Source organism: Fukomys damarensis, unplaced genomic scaffold (genome assembly GCF_012274545.1).
Source record: "Fukomys damarensis isolate Sample0158 unplaced genomic scaffold, DMR_v1.0_HiC HiC_scaffold_14, whole genome shotgun sequence".
NCBI lineage: Eukaryota > Metazoa > Chordata > Mammalia > Rodentia > Bathyergidae > Fukomys > Fukomys damarensis.
Window position 1 is genome coordinate 80,326,941 of NW_022900926.1, and position 16,741 is coordinate 80,343,681.

The 16,741-nt window shown below is 34.7% G+C and overlaps 1 non-coding gene across 1 annotated transcript; it reads right to left on the reverse strand.

The window, feature by feature from the left end:
• Positions 1-14,566: 14,566 nt before the first annotated feature.
• Positions 14,567-14,679, reverse strand: LOC117286105. Its single transcript, XR_004517215.1, has one exon. It is a non-coding gene; the product is annotated as a U5 spliceosomal RNA (small nuclear RNA).
• Positions 14,680-16,741: the final 2,062 nt, after the last annotated feature.

A 16,741-nucleotide genomic window follows, 5' to 3' on the forward strand; every position in this document is an offset into this window, starting at 1 on the left:
CCACTAGTGATTTAGTAAATTGACCTTGAGCCTCAGATAAGACCATGATCTCAGTAATACCTTCATGTCAGCCATGTGAGACCTGAGCACAGAACCCAGCTGTGTTGTGCCCAGACTTCTGACCTATGAACGATGAGACAGTAAATGCTGCTTTAAGCTGCTAAATTTCTGGTAATTTGTTATGCCACAACAGAAAGCTAATAAAATTCCAAAGATCCTAAACACGATTCTCTAGTCCAATTTATCTTTCTTCCTTACTTTCATTTTTTGTTTCTCTCAGTTTAAAATATCTACTTTGAGGGCTCTAGGCTTAAGGGAAAGCCACAAACTTAATGTGATACTTTTCGTAAACTAAATAGTAATGGGCTTGTCTTACTTAAAGGCTTTTAATATTTTACTTCTTTCCACTTGGGGGCTATAAGCAGTTGGCATTTCCAATCCCACCAAATCCTAACTTTCTGGACTGACTATTTCCTGTCCTTTCTCTTGAAAACCCACTAATTCTTGCTTGTATTTTTCTCTTGCTTTTACAATCTTTCTAAATGAAGGTAGTTAAAACTACATACATTACTAATATTCTATTTTCTAACTATACTTGAAAATCTGAAAAGATTACTTTTTCATGAAAAACACAAGTCAAAAAATTTTTCATTAAAAAGAAGATAACTTATACCATCAAATTGACAAAACAAAGTGACAGTTTTGAAAGAACCACCTTGAAAATAGCATTAGGCTCAGACAGTGTTTTGTCAAATTCATTAAAGTATACAAGAGATAATCATTGACATACTATATATACATTTTCATAGCAGCGGAGAAAAGGAAAGTTCTTCTTTTTAAAGAAGAAGAGCAAGTACAGCCTTGATTCTAAAACCCAGTGAAGAGAAAATAAAGAACATAGATACATGGTCCAGGGATTTGGCTCAGTAGTTCCACTGCCTGCCTTGCAAGCACAAGGGCCCAAGTTCGATCCCCAGTAGCACGGAAACAAAAACCAAACAAGAACATAGATATAGACCAATGTCATTTTTGACTATGATATGCAATCCAAAAAAGACAAAATACAGATTTTGAATATAGATGTAAAAAATTGTAGCAAAGAACCCTGAATTATAACAAAAATGAAAGCATATATTAGTGTGAAATAGGAAGAAAATGCCTAAAGGTGAAGAAATATGTTTGATGATATTTAATATTTATTTACAATCAATATTCTTAATTAAACCTGTTATAGCACATTTCATTAATATGAGGTAGGAGGAGAAATCTATTTTCAACCAACAGTCAATGTTATGTTGCTGGTAAAACACTGAGAAGATGATGAATATTTATATCATTATCATTAACAAAGTAGTGAAAGTTGATTCAGTCATTTTAAATAAAACTATAAATGATTGAAATTTTCAAGTAATATTATATGCTGAAGGATTCCAAGTAATCAATTAAAATATCAAAATTAATTTATAAAATGTTGCAAGACAAAGCAGTGGATTAAAAAATAAATACACAAAATATTTTAGATATCAATATTAATCAGTCAAAAGATAATGGTTAAAAATCTTATTCAAAATAAAACAAATATAAATACTTAAAATATGCTTAATAAATGTGGAGAACATGTAAAAACTATAATTCTTTCTGAAAATTATTCAAGAAAAGTTGAAACACTCTTAACAACAAAAATCCATTTGGTGAACTTTGGTGATTAACTGGAAGCTTCAATTTTCAACATTATGTATTTCATTTAAATTAGATACTATCAAAAATAAAAGTCCAAAGCAAAAGTGTTGGTGAATGTTTGTAATTGTGATGTGTAGACTTCCTAAGCTTCTTGTCAGAAACAGATTCCTCCAAAGGTAAAAGATTGGTAGACTTTATTTAAAAGCAGTAATAATAACAACCCTTTAAGATAATGATTTTTTAATAGAGGAGGGGTAGTGATGTGCAAAAGGATTCCTATGGGAAGAGATAGGCATCATTATTTTTATTTTACAAGTGAAGATTGAGCCTTAGAGAAGTTATGATCAGTAGCAAGGTAACATTATCAGCAGTGTGTATATATATCAACAGCATGTATGTGCATTGCATATTTGCTAAGTACTTTATAAAACTTCTCTTTGAGTCTCACAATAATTCTATGAAAAAGAATTACTAGTCTAATATTCAGATGAAAAATGTCAGTATTGAAGAGGTCAAATAACTTGACATTTGTAAGTGGCAGATTGGAATTGAACACGTCTGCTTTTACTCATACCCACCCCGTCAGCTGGGGTTAAGAAGCATTACTTTTACTATCTCAGTTATGTTGAAATTTTCAAATACCATTAAAGGCTGGCATTATAACTTTATGTTTTATATAAGCAGATATTTGTTTGAAGATGTGGAGATAAATTGACTTAAAACTTCTATAAATTATATATGTACCTGTTTACTATGTTAGAATGTAAAGTAAACATTGGGGAAAATGTCTATAACATTTAATAATAATATGAATTGAATGTCTACTATGTGCAAATATTACATACTAAACATAGAAATACAAAAGAGCTCTACCCTTAGGAAAGCTCTTAAAGTTTGACTAATATACACACTTCTGCCCTTATGAAGCTTGCATTCTCAAAGTAGTGTCAATATTTTAACAAATAATTTTATTTTTTTAATTTTTTTGGTAATAACTATTTTATTTTATTTTTTCAGCTTTAATTGAGTTTATTGGTACATTTTAGGGATACAGTACAGTTACATTCATTGTTGGGATCTTGTACCTTTACATGACAGGTCTTGGTTCTCATTTTTCCCCTTGTCCCTGCCCTCCCTTCACCCCCTCCTCCCCTCCCCATTTACAAACACTTTATTTTCACCTTTTCATTTTCTCACATTTTTTTCTTTTCCCTTATTACCCTTCCCCTACCCATCCCACCTTCCCTACACCTTTAGCTCCTTTCTTCCCATTTCTAAATGTCAGTAATATTGAAGATATACTCCTAAGTGAAATAAATAAGGCACACGTGTAAATACCGAATAGTTTCTCTGGTGTGAATAATCTGCAATAATACATAAGATCCTAACAAATAATTTTAAATAAGCAGAAACATAATATAAAAAAGAATAAGGATATACATAGGAAATAATACAATGAATCCTTGGCAGGATGTGTACTAGAATTAGAGAATATATTTCAAAGCATATTTCTTTTGAAAAATTGCAAAACACAATTAGCATCCGATAGCCTCTAAATATAGAGCATTACTACAAATGTGTCCAGTAGTCAGTAAAGACCTGGAAAGTCTGAGTTATTCCTGGCAGGCTCCATGTCTTACTTGCCCTAGAACTTGGATTATGTCTTTGCATTTCATCAGGTGAGCCAAAGATGGCACCAAGGGAACAGCTAATTCTTTCTGCTCTCTTAATGACTGCTACTAAATGATACTTTTCATCACTACCCAAACGCTAAGGAACTGAGCAAAGCAGCGACAAGTCTGTTTACATTGAGCATGAGATACTTTGATAAGCTCAGGGCTTGCCTAATTGGAGCTACTAGGCATGCTGCTTATTCTATTGACCACTCTAGTTAGTGTTATCTCTCCACCAGATTGGTGTTTAAAAAATCAGATAGAACTGGGTTTAAATACATATAGCCTCAATTGTTTTATTAACAAAAGGTCTCTTGAACATAAAAAAGCATTTCTATTAGAGAAATGCACTGCCTATGTCTAATTTTTTTATTTGGACACTGCCATCTAATCTAAAGGAAGGCATTGAATTTATGAAGGATGTGAACAAGTCTTTAATCATGAGAATGCAGGATTCACTTGCTAGAATTTTTTTCTTCTTTTATAGTACCTAATTCTACAAAAAAGAGGTCTAAGATAAAGAACTTTGTATGCTTAAGCATAATGTGCTATTGGCAAGCTAGATTCTCAAAACACCGGCCATTAAAATTGTATGACAACATTTATATTGATATTCCAAATGATCTAAAGTTTTTACTTTTTGTTGGACATCTCACAAAGAGCATTACATATTCTCATTTGAGATAATTCACAAAACAATTCTTGCAGCTTAATGGGGTAAGTGCCTACCCTGAGAAGCTCAGGTGACAGAAAGCAAGTTTCCACTCATACTCACTCTTTCCTAATCTATCTTTGGTCATGATTTCTGTGTAGTTAGTTGTCTTCCTATGTATGCTTTCTCTGGGTTAGCTTTGACATGATCTCAGCTTTGAGTGAAGTGATCATAGATTACCCGTGCCCATCACAACTCTAGCCATCAAGGCAACAAATGAAGTTGGCAAATAGCTAACATTCGCACTGGCACTCCCCACTCTGAGGCTGCACTCTCCTGCTGTTCCTGGGCATGGCCTCCAAATCCTTCACAGGACAGTGCTTCACGCATACAACCTGTACTTTCAGCCTCTAGGTAAAGTTCCATCATTTTCCATTCTCCTAATTCTCAACAATTACAAAATCACAAAAACTACTTAGGTGCCTCTGCAATAATTTTAATTATTCCATAATTTAATTATTCCAATAATTAAATTTTATTATTCCATAATTTTAATGACTGATGATTAGTAACTGAGCCTTCATATTTCCCCCCCCTTGAATTCACCCACACAGTTATCTCCCCAAATCCTCTTTATTATGGTGTTTCTCTGTTTCGATATCTTTGTTGCTTCTCCATATCAATCCAAACATCTTGCTCTGGTATCCAAGACCCAAGCTCATCTAGCAAAGTCTCCTTTTAGTCTCACTTCCCTCCATTCCCCAATGAGAACATTACTTCCAGACAACTGGAACAATTCATTTCCTAACAGACATCGTTTTAACATCACCCTCTTCTCTTGGAAGTTCTTTTCTAAATTTTATGCTCCTAGAGAGATTACCATGTTGAATGTTATTGAATCAAGAATCAAGAATATAGTGCCTTCAGTTTGTAGTGGCTAAAACTTGGAAACAACCCAATTGCCCATCGGTTGGAGATTGGATAAAGATGTGGGTTTTTCTATAAAATAGAATACTACTCAGTCATAAAGAATGAGAAACTAGAGTCATTCATAAGAAAATGGATGCATACTGAGGCCATACTCTTAAGTGAAATAAATAAGACACACATGTAAATACTAAATAGTTTCTCTGGTGTGCAAAACTAAAAGCGTAAATAAGATCCAAATTGTATAACTGATCATGTGAAATAGGAAGAAAAGGGCTAAAGGTGTAGGGGAGGTGGGAAGGGTAGGAGAAAGGAAATAAGGGACAATAAAAAACATGAGAAAGGGAAAAAATGGAAACAAAGTCTTTGTAAATAGGGAAGTGTGGAGGGGGTGAAGGGAGGGCAGGGGTATGGGAAAAAATGAGAACCAAGATCTGTCATATAAAGGTACAAGATCCCAATGATAAATGCAACTGTACTTTATACTTAAAAAGTACCAATAAACTCAGTAAGATAAAAAAAAATATATAGTGCCTTAACAATGTAGGTAATCAATAGATATTTCTTGAACCCTGAGTTTTGACAAAATAATTTTATCTACAGACATAATTTAATATGTATAACATTTTCAAAATTTACTGCCTTTTTCTATCATATATAAAAATAAGAAGTAAATTATTTTCTAGAGTCACAGCATAGATAACTAACTTAAATTGTAATTCAACTCTGAACTTTTGATTAGAGTTACCTAAACTATACCAAACCAATTACTACTTCTCTTCATTTTATTGATCTTAACATCTTTTTTGAACCATTCTTCTGTTTATTCCATTTTTTCCTCACATCTAGTCAAATTGTCTTTTTGCAATAAGTAAATCACAAATTTATTATCTTCAATTTTAATGCAAGTAAAGTAAAATTATTTGTTTGTTTTCAACAGATCTATTTTTTTAGACTTTAAAACAACTTGAATTCTCTTTCAAGATTCATTCTTATTCCCACACAGAGAAGAGAATTCAGAAACTAATGCCAAAAATCAAAGATGAATGAATTTCTGAGTATGTTAAAATATTATCTTGTATTTTTCACAAAACCTGCATTCTTGTTTTATATCCACTGTGATTGATTAAGATCCTCAGAACTCAGCTGCACTTGTATGGATTCTCCATCTCACAGCTGTCTGAATTAGGTTTTAGTCCCTAAGTGAACTGTTTTGCAATGGAGGCTATAAACAATTCTCAAATATATCAAGGAAATTCTAGGAGATGTTATGTGCACTAGCTCATTTAGTGGCATGAGTAGACATAATGAAATCTCAATTTCTTCATCCAAGTCAGAGCTACCAAATAAAGTCAGACCTTGAGGGGCTCCCGAGGAGCTACCCTGAATGAGTGATCTTTCATCTTGTAGTATACCCAAAACTAGTGGTTTAGATTTAATATTTTTAGCATGTAGAGCAGACTGCCAAGAGGTAAGTAAGTAGTGATGATGAGTGAGAATCTAAAGCCTTATTAAAATTAGTCAGGCAATGCTTATTACTTTTCCTTGGTCTAAACACAGCTCACCTCTCATATAGCACGAATGCAATATTTTACAACATGACTCACTCACTGCTCAAAGAACCATGTCACTCACCTCTAATAGTTTGTTTATTTGTATCAAGAGAGTTTATTCCAGGATAATTTTTAATAATTGAAAAGCATCTTTCTATTACTTCTTAGGTTGTCCTGATTAAGAAAACTATTTTCAGAATATTCCAATATACTGCAGCAAAGACTAAAAAGTTTACAAAATACAGAGCAAATTTGCAGTTCAAGGCCTAAAGTGATAAATGATAACCACAAAAATCCCACATGTGAAGAAATATTCTATTCTTTTAGGAAAAAGAAAGGCACTAAGGGAAGATTAGATCTAAAGTTTTCCCCAAAGGTTTATGCCTTGAAAATTGGAAAAAGACCAAACTCTGGAAACTGTTAAGATTTTTTTTTAAGGGATTAGGCCTGAAAGCAGACTGAGGGATAACTACTCTAAACCGAGAGATGGATTGTGCCCAATTGATATCAGATGTCTGAAGTTAAACGCCAAGTAATCTTTCCATTTTACTTTTCATGATAGTGACAGGCAAATCAGAATCTATTTAGATGCCCTTTCATGCCAGATACTGGAGAATCTGCCCTGCCTTTTACATTTGGTGTTTATGACAGGTCATGTTTTCTTTGAAAACCATAGGAATTAAATATATTCAAACCAAGGAAGTGACAGAAATGACCCAATAGAGATGTTACCAGTTCCAAAACTGTATCTATATTTTTGAAAATATGCCAAAGGAAATTTCAAAAACATCTTTCAGTACAGCTGCATTTTCACTTGAAACAGAATAATGTGTTGTTTATCCTCAGTGTAAAACTTACAGGTGTTCACTGTTTAATAAAAAGATTAAAATGAACAAAATTATAAAAAAGTAAAAATCACTTGACAAAGTTTCACTCAGATAACCACTTTTAAGTCTGTAAAAAGCCATTTTTAGTCTATAATGAATTTCATATAGAAAAAAGTTAATATGGCATGTATTTTATACTTCATAGTACATAGTAGTTACAATAAAAAAGAAACATAGTAAGCACAATTACTTTTTTAACTTCATTTTAGTAAACGTAGGGCCTTTATGTGATAGTGTTTGTACTAAACTAAAAACTGAAATCACCACCACTGGGCCATTTTGAATTACAAAAATGTCAATTTCATATGGTTCAAGCATTCAGTATGCATCTATCTCTGTAAGAAACACAGGGTAGAAATATGTTAGCATAAAGCAAGAAACACTAGAAACTATCAAAGAACATGAAGTAATGACATACTTTTAAAATCACCTGCTTTTAAAATGGACTAGCCCAATGTTCTGAAAAGAAAGCTCACTAGGGGCTGGGGATTTAGCTCAGTGGTGCCACTGCTTGCCTTGCAAGCACAAGGTCCCGAGTTAGATCCCAGGTACGAAAAGAGAAAAGAGAAAGCTCACTGCCAAAAATTACCTTCTCATCCTTTTATTTTTTTTACTTTATTTTATTTATTAATTTTTGTGTGTGTGTGGTACCGGGGATCGAACTTGGGTCCTTGCGCTTGCGAGGCAGTTCTCATCCTTTTAGATGGCATTGTTGTTTATAATAAAAAGGTGAGAGAAAATAAAAAGTGAACAAAAGAATCAAACAGCCCCCCAAAATAAACAGAAAATTGGAAGGAATATCTACAAGAAAAACTGGATGGAAGTGAAGAGAGAAACATCATTAGATGTCTAGAGATGTAGTTTAGAATGCCTCAAATAAGTAGTACATGAGTATTGACTATATCAGACTTCAATTTGAGATTAACAATAGGTACTCATAGGAGATGGACTCTGCCATGATATCTTGGGGGCCTTGCATCTCTCTCCATGCAGCCAAGGCTTAGCTAAAGTCTGCCCAGCTTTGGAAGAATATCCTGCAATTTCTCATAGTGCAAAAGGAAAGAAGCCTGGTAAAGAGCTACCAGAAGAGTTTCTTAGCCTGTCCTGTGAGAGATTGCTATAAGACTGTTTCTCATCCATCTGCTCGGTTCCAGTTGAGAGCAAGACTCATTCTGACCATCCCTTGAGATCCATCGCAGGTTCCCATGTAAGCCTATAAAACTGAGTGGCTGTCATTTAGAGTTGGCTCCTCCACAGCAGCTCAGCCTACCTCTCACATTGTGCATCCTCTGGCCTCTCTGGTTTGGTTCCATCTTGTGGTACAATGGATGAGAGGAAGTAACATCGTGCTACTCCCTTTTATAATCCAAACCCTTTGGGTTTATTGTTTTACTCGTGTTCCTTTTGTGTTGTTTGTTTACTAGCTGAAGCTATAAAGGTGTATAGCAAGCCAACTAACAGGTGCTGTTGTAATATTTGTGACCTTCTTAGCCATTGTGCTTTATGGCCCTCTAGCCAAACCTAGAATCAGTTGTTCTATAGTTCAAAAATGAGCTGATCTGAAACATTATCCTTTGTGTATTAGACCTTCATGATTTAACAACATTGTGAAGAGATAGGAAAAAAAAAAACTACTGACATAAAAAGATAAAGGAAATCCATGGTTTTGCTTCTAGCAAAAACAAAATAATAGATGTTTATCACTATAATTTGGGTATATGTTTAAGGCAACAGAAGAATTTAAGAAACCAAATATACTAATTATGTTTAAAGTTTTTTGAGGTCTATATCTAAATGTTTAAGAGAAATTTATTCATTATATCTAAATGTTTAAGAGAAATTTATTCATACATTAATACATTTTGATTTATTAGTTGTGGTACTGTTAAATTTAAATGTTTAAATTTTAAACATGTAACAGGTTTATAAATTATTATAATGAAAATTTAAATAGTTAATATTAATGACAAAGAAGCCGAGTCATTGAGACCCTAACTATGTCCCTCTCTCATTTTATTCTAACCTCCTGAATGCACACACACAAACACACACACACACACTCATTGTTTGGGCTAAAAGAATTTGTAATCCATTGACCTCACTAATCTATAGAGCCTCTCATCCCCATGTTCTCATGGCTTGGTTTCTCTTGTCCATCATCGTGGCTGCTCCTTTGCAAATAAGCTCCAGTTTTTTTGTCTTTTTATATAAGCTTAACTGGAAAAACACAGATCCATAATTAACTCAGTTGCTTGCCTATCCCATTGATTAGCACAACTATCTGACTAGTTACACTAACTAAAGCTTGTGACTGAAATTCCAAAGCACATCTTCAGTATCACTCAACAATCTTAGAAAATTCACATTCTGAGAAAACATTTTTTCTTCTCTGTTTCAAAACTTTCAATATCTTCTCCATTTTCCATTTGAACTGAAGATTCTGATTTTCATTTTGCTTAAAAATTAGAAGCAACCGTAAAAAATATCTCATCTTCTCAGCAGAAAATTTACTAATCTATCCACACGTGTAGTCATAAACTCTGTCCTCCCCCTATTTTTAAGGAAGGCTATTATCTCCATTTATGTATTGAATTGCATACTTGTTCAGGATTCCTTCTCAGCTACATTCTTTTTCCTTCTTCAGTTACTTAATGCTTTTTCCAGCACAACAAAAATGCATTAGTTTCACATGTTTAAAAAAATACCCATATTGATTCCCAAACTTCTTCCAATATCCAGTTTTCAATAAAATTCCTCATGAAAGTTTTCTATATAAGTTACCTTTCCTTCTTGACCTTCATTCTCTCCATTTATTTAACTCAAATCACTTTACTAAAAGAGAGTTCATGTCCATGTCTCCTGTGCACATGTGAGAAATGTTTTTGATCCTATAGAGTATGTTTGGAGTATTCTTATCTCTCTTACTCTCAATATTACCAGTGAAAAACAGCCACTGCTGCGACCACCTTGCCACAGTCTGAGGATAAATCCATCATGAAAAGAAATTGGAGAAATAACTCAAGTGAAATGGCTTGGTCACAGCCCAACTCAACATAAACCCTGTCTTGCTTCAGGGCATTATCCAATCTTTTCATTGAACAATATTCACTCAGTGTCTCCTATGGGCAAGTACATACTGCTCAAGGTACCGAGATAGCTAGGAGCAAAAGATAACATCTCTGATCACATGAAGCTTACATTCCAGTAGAAAAGACAGAGAATTTCTAATAAAATTAAAGAAAGGTAATTAAGATAGACTAAGAAAAAAGAAGCTGATTAAGATGGGAAGAACTAGCATAATGCTCATGGAGTAGGAACTATTCTACTGTAGCAAATCTTTCCTCAACTCAGAATCCTGAGTAGTGACTCTTTTCTATCCTGAACTAGTGACTGCTAATAAAGATGGACTTTGTTTTCATTCAATCAGAAACATTACGATCCAACAGAGTTGACTTCCTTGAGACATATTGGCAGCATAGTTCCTGGAGGGTGGATATCTGAATAATGTACACAAGAACTGGAGCCTGGGAAGGAAACACCCAATGTGTCTTACAAGGTCTTCAGCTATATCCCATGTTCCACAAGAGCATTCCTAATCCTCACAATTTTTGTTGTATTTATTCATGTACTTATTTTTTTCTCTACCAAAAAAACCATACAGTAAGTCAGGGAAGATATATCTGCTTTACCCACCACTGTTAGGCACCTAGCATGTTACCTGGAAAAAAGAGGCAATTAAATAAGTATTTGTTGAATTAATGAGCTGTGGGTAATTTGGTTATCATCTTCATAGTCTGCTCTTAACTACAAGGAGATGAACTTCAGAGCTCATTCACCTAATTAGAAAACTTAATAATAAGAAAAGTGGTGTGAGTCAAATTCACAATTGCTTCTATAGTCTTGCCTCCACTGGTAATCTGAGATGTGATAACAGTGATCTGTTCTGCTTCTATTGCATCTCATCCAAACTGTTCGCCCTTGATTTGATGCTGAGGAATACGAAGGAGTCCTTCACAATCTACACTACTGATTCTTCTGTCACTCTGCTTGAGCAAGAAAGGTTGGGCATGGTTCCTAACACGTTCTTTCCCTGAATTAAATTGTGTTACACCTGAGAAAAACTTTCAGAGTCATTCATGCAATTACTGGGAGGCATATTCTGGATCCACTTAAATGAACTCTTCTCAAGAATTACTGGTATTTACTATTCAACCACATGAATGTGAGAAAGTGGGGTTAGATGTGAAGACAACCTTGCCTCCATCTGTCCTAAAAGTCTTTTAGCACATTTTTTCATACATACTTTTTATTAGTGCATGTAAGTAATACAGAATGATAATGTTTGTCTTGGAAAATTGGTACTCAATTTCATGTTTTTAAAAAATCTCATGTGAAATAGGAAGTTTGTTTGCATCTGTTTTATAGATTCCATTTATTTCCCATGTTGGGATTCCATCATGTGCTTCAGTTCTATTTTTTTTATCTGTATCTGCTCTAGAGTTATTAATCATGTCTTTCACTATAAGTACAATCTCTGTTACTTGAAAAATTATTTCAGATTTCATTTTTTCCAGATCCTCTTTTGTTGCCAGTTCAGGAACTCTGGATGATTATCAGATTGTTCCATCTCATTGCCCTTTGGGGTTGCCTTAGGTGATCTGAAAGTCTGGCTTTTAGACTTAAGTGTCTTCTCATTTCAACATATACAGCCAGCTGTGCCTTTGTTGAGGTGACTTTTTGCTCATACAATGGACTTCAATTCTCAGCAAGCTATGGTGTGGCCTTTTCTCTGCTGCTCACCCCTGTACCAATTCCTGGGTTCAGTATGGTGGCCTTCTGGATCCCTGCATTTTCCTGTTGTCCTTACGAGGTTCTGGCCAGGGCCTGTGCACACTTCAGATGATATCTAGGCTTCCCTCTGGCTAGGGCCCACACTCCTACATAGCTGTTGCCTGTGAGGGACTTTGGCTGGGGGCTGAGCACCCCAGTTGCTGGTGTCTGGGTGAGCCTCTGGCTAGGTTCTGTGTGCACTTAACAATGCTATCAGGGCAGGCCTCTGACTGTTGCTCGTGTGCCTGTGAAGCTCTTTTCTGGGCAATTTTTGCCTGGGGCTTGTGGGCCTGAGTGGCCAGGGTCAAGCTGGGGTCCTGGTTGGAAGTGTCTGCAGCCATGCCACTCTGGTTCATACCAGTTTTTCCACTATCACATTTTCTTTATCCATGCATCTGCTGATGGACATATAGGCCACTTCCAGAGTCAACTATTGTGAATTGTGCTGCTATAAACATTGGTATTACATTATGCTATTATAAGATGTCTTTATCTCTTTTGGGAAGATACCTACATAAGAAATAGCTGGCTCAAATGAAATTCTCTTTTTAGTTCTTTGAGGAATCTCCATTCTGATTTCTAAAGTGTTTGTAGAAGTTTACATTCCTGCCAACAAGGAAGAGGGGTTCATTTTTTCCCCTGCAGCCTCATGAGCATTTGCTATTATTTGATTTCTTGATGATGACCGTTCTTTCTGGAGTAGGATGAAACCTCAGTGTTGTTTAATTTGCCTTTCTCTAATAGTCAGAGATGTTGAACATTTTTTCATGTATTTCTTGGCCAGTTGACTTCTTCTTCTGATTCTTCTATTCATTTCAGTTGCCCATTTTTTGATTGGATCTTTCATTTAAGGGTTTCTAAATTTTTGCGTTCTTTATATTTTCTACATATTAGTTCCTTATCCAAGAAGTAGCTGGCAACATTTTTTTCCCATTCTATAGGCTGTCTCTTCACTCTGTTGATTGTTTCCTTTGCTGTAAAGAAGCTTCTTAATTTGATGCAATCCCATTTGTTTATTACTGATGTTATTGCATGTACAGTTGGATTTCTGTTCAGAAAGTCTTTGCCTAGGCCTAGGTCTTTTAGTATTTTATCTAGTCTACTTTCCAGTAGATTAAATGTTTGTTTTAATGCAATTGTCTCATTCCTGACTTTAAAGGGGGTTCTTTATGCCTTTCATCATTCAATATGATGTTGGCTATGGGTTTTTCATATATGATTTTTGTCAGTTTGAAGTATGATCCTTACATATATTATTGTTTCTATATATTGACACCTCCAGGAATGTGCTTGTGCCCTGTCCCGATGTCCTCCACCCTGGTATCCATCTGTCTGGTGCCCATCTGTCCCAGTGCTTCCTGTCCCTGTTCGTGTGTGTGTGTGTGTGTGTGTGTGTGTGTGTGTACCACAGCTTGCCACTTAGACTTTCTATATCTTTTAGTTCACTCAGGTAGGTAATATTTGTCTAAAATTTATCCATTTACTCTAGATTATCTACTGTATTGAAATATAAACTGTAAAAAATAAATTCTTGTAATTATCTAGCTTTTAGTGTTATTGTTTTTGTTTTGCCTTTTCCCACTCTAATTTTATGGATTTGAGTCTTTTCTTTATTTTGTTAATTTTGGCTAAAGTTTGTTACGGTATAGTTATAAAATGTCACCCTAAGAATGCATGCATGGTTGGGGGGTAGGAAGGATACTGGATCATCAGAATACTGATGAGTTCAGAGGTCAATGTTCTGCTAGGAGGCAGGACCTGGTCAGAAGAGTGGATCACTGGAGGCATGACCTTGATGGGTACATCTCCTTTCCTGCCTCCTCCCTTTTCTCTCTGCTCTCTGGCTGCCATGAGTTACATCACTTGTTTCTGACCCTTTCCCTTCCACTGTACCATTTCTGCCTTGGAGCCAGCCCATCATGGACTGAAACCATGAGCCAAAATAAACCTGACTTCCTTTAAATTGTGGGCATTGAGTATTTCGTCCCAATGGTAAAATGGGTAAGATAGTGTTTATTAATCTTGTTTCTTTTCAAAGAACCAAGTCTTTGATTCATTGATCCTCTGTATTGTTGCATTCTTTTTTTTAATTGTGTTTTTTGGTACATTCTAGGTATACAGTACAGTTACATTCATTACTGGGATCTTGTACATTTACATTACAGGTCTTGGTTCTCATTTTTTCCCCTTATCCCTGACCTCCTTTTACTCCCTCCTCCCTCCCCCTTTACAAACACTTCATTTCCATTTTCTCATATTTTTTATTCTCCCTTATTCCCTTTCCCCTACTCTTCCCACTTTCCCTACACCTTTAGCCCTTTTCTTCCTATTTCACATTGTCAATTTTCTCATTAAGATCTTATGTACTATTATAGTTTATTCACACCAGAGAAATTAAGACTCAGAGTTGTTCATCTCCATGGAAATCTTTAGTAAAAGGCGAAAGATTTATACTATCTGAAGAGAAACCAGAGTATAACCCTCTGTATTGTTTATTTGGCCTCAATCTCATTTTCATTCTGATCTTTATTATTTGTCTTCTTTTACTTGTTTGGAGTTTGACTTGTTTTTATTTTTCTAGAACTTTGAGATGCATTATTATTTATTTGAGATCACTCTGTTCTTCCAGCACACTTGAAATTGGGAGAAGACAGAAATGTAGAATTCTTAAACTTAATTTAAAATTAATTTTTGAGGCTTTTAAATCTTAAATATGTTTATTTCTGTATGAAAAATCAGAAAACAAAAAGTGCATATCTAAACTATCTTTACTCCTAAAGAAGCTTCAAAAGCTAGTCTGTGAACTTTCTGAGAGAAGTTATGTTAACTATCTGGCTTATGTTCACTGATTGTTCTAATACTTACCTAGAACACAAAATGTAAGTTTCACTTAACCTAACTTATACAGAGTTTTAGTATCTATTCTTCATTCATCACATATGCAATAGCTTACAGAATACTACTAAGATGCACAAATTTTCATTTCATTTTTAACATCAGTCATTGTGTTTAATTATTTTTATCAGCTCCCATATCAAAAAGAATAATATCTTTCCTACCTACTTTAGGTAGTCACTAAAGTATATACATTTGACAGTGAATTTAGAGACTCGTGAATATAACCTTATCTCTAATGAAGAAATGTGAATTCATCTTTTGGAAGGCTTAAATAATTAAACTAAATAGTTAACCATTCAAAGACATACATTCTTTTCAACAGAGAGATTTCCTTCCCCATCCAAGTTAAGATTCTGCCCTTTGAGCTGAAAAGGAAATAGACTTAGTAATAAAAATGGTTACCATTTATTGAGACAATTATGTGTCAGGGACATATCACGTACTTAGCATATGTTATTTCATGAATTTAATGCCTGCAATTGAACTAGATAGAATTATTTCAGTTTTACAAATGTGAAAACTGAGTCTCATAAAGGTTAAGTAACTTAAGATCACACAGCACGTAGGTAGCAGAGTTGAGATTTAAACTTAGGAATGTTCTCCTACAATGCTGTCCTTTGTCTCTACTATATGAAATCTTTCTGATGAGGTTCCATTTATGCTAGTCATCACCTGTGAACTGTTGTTCCACTATGGGAAGTCTTTGGCAGTGGCTTACAGAATGACAAGTCATTCAGTTTCAGGGTGGATTTTAAGGTCTTCTCCTTCGTGAACACCATCAACTAAGAAGTTGTCAATCATATCTTTAATGTCAAGATGAGTGACATAGAACGATGTATCAACTCAGTTTTCTACAAATATCCTAAACATCTAAAGAATTTATAACTATTTATGAATGAAGTTTTTCCATACAAGCTATGTATCTTTCTGATCTTATACAGATACTGTTTAAGGTCAATACTTTATCTGTACAACTAGGATTAGAGGTTCCATTTGACCCAGCTATCCCCCTTGTGGGTGTCTTTCCAAAAGAATTAAAAGAATCATACCACAGTGATATATGCACACCCATGTTTATAGCAGCACAGTTTGTAATAGCTAAACCTTGGAAACAACCCAATTGCTTATCGGTTGGAGAATAGATAAAGAAGATGTGGTTTTTCTACAAAATGGAGTACTACTCTGCCATAAAGAATGAGAAACTTGACCCATTCATAGGACAGTGGATGCATATTGAGGCCATGCTCTTAAGTGAAATAAATGACACACATGTGTAAATACCAAATAGTTCCTCTACTGTGCAAAATTAAAAGTGTAAATAAGATCCAAATTGTATAATTGACAATGTGAAATAGAAAAAAAGGGCTAAATGTGTAGGGGAGGTGGAAAGGGTAGGGGAAAGGAAATAAGGGAAAAGAAAAAAATATGAGAAAAAGAAATAATGGAAAAAAGTTTTTGTAAACAGGGCAGGGTGGAGGGGGAGAAGGGAAGGCAGGGGTATGGGGGGAAATGAGAATCAGGACCTGTCATGTAAAGGTACAAGATCCCAATGATGAATGTTACTGTACTGTATACCTAAAAAGTACCAATAAACTCAATGAGAAAAAATACTTTATCTACAGTGAAACATTAAGTGACAAA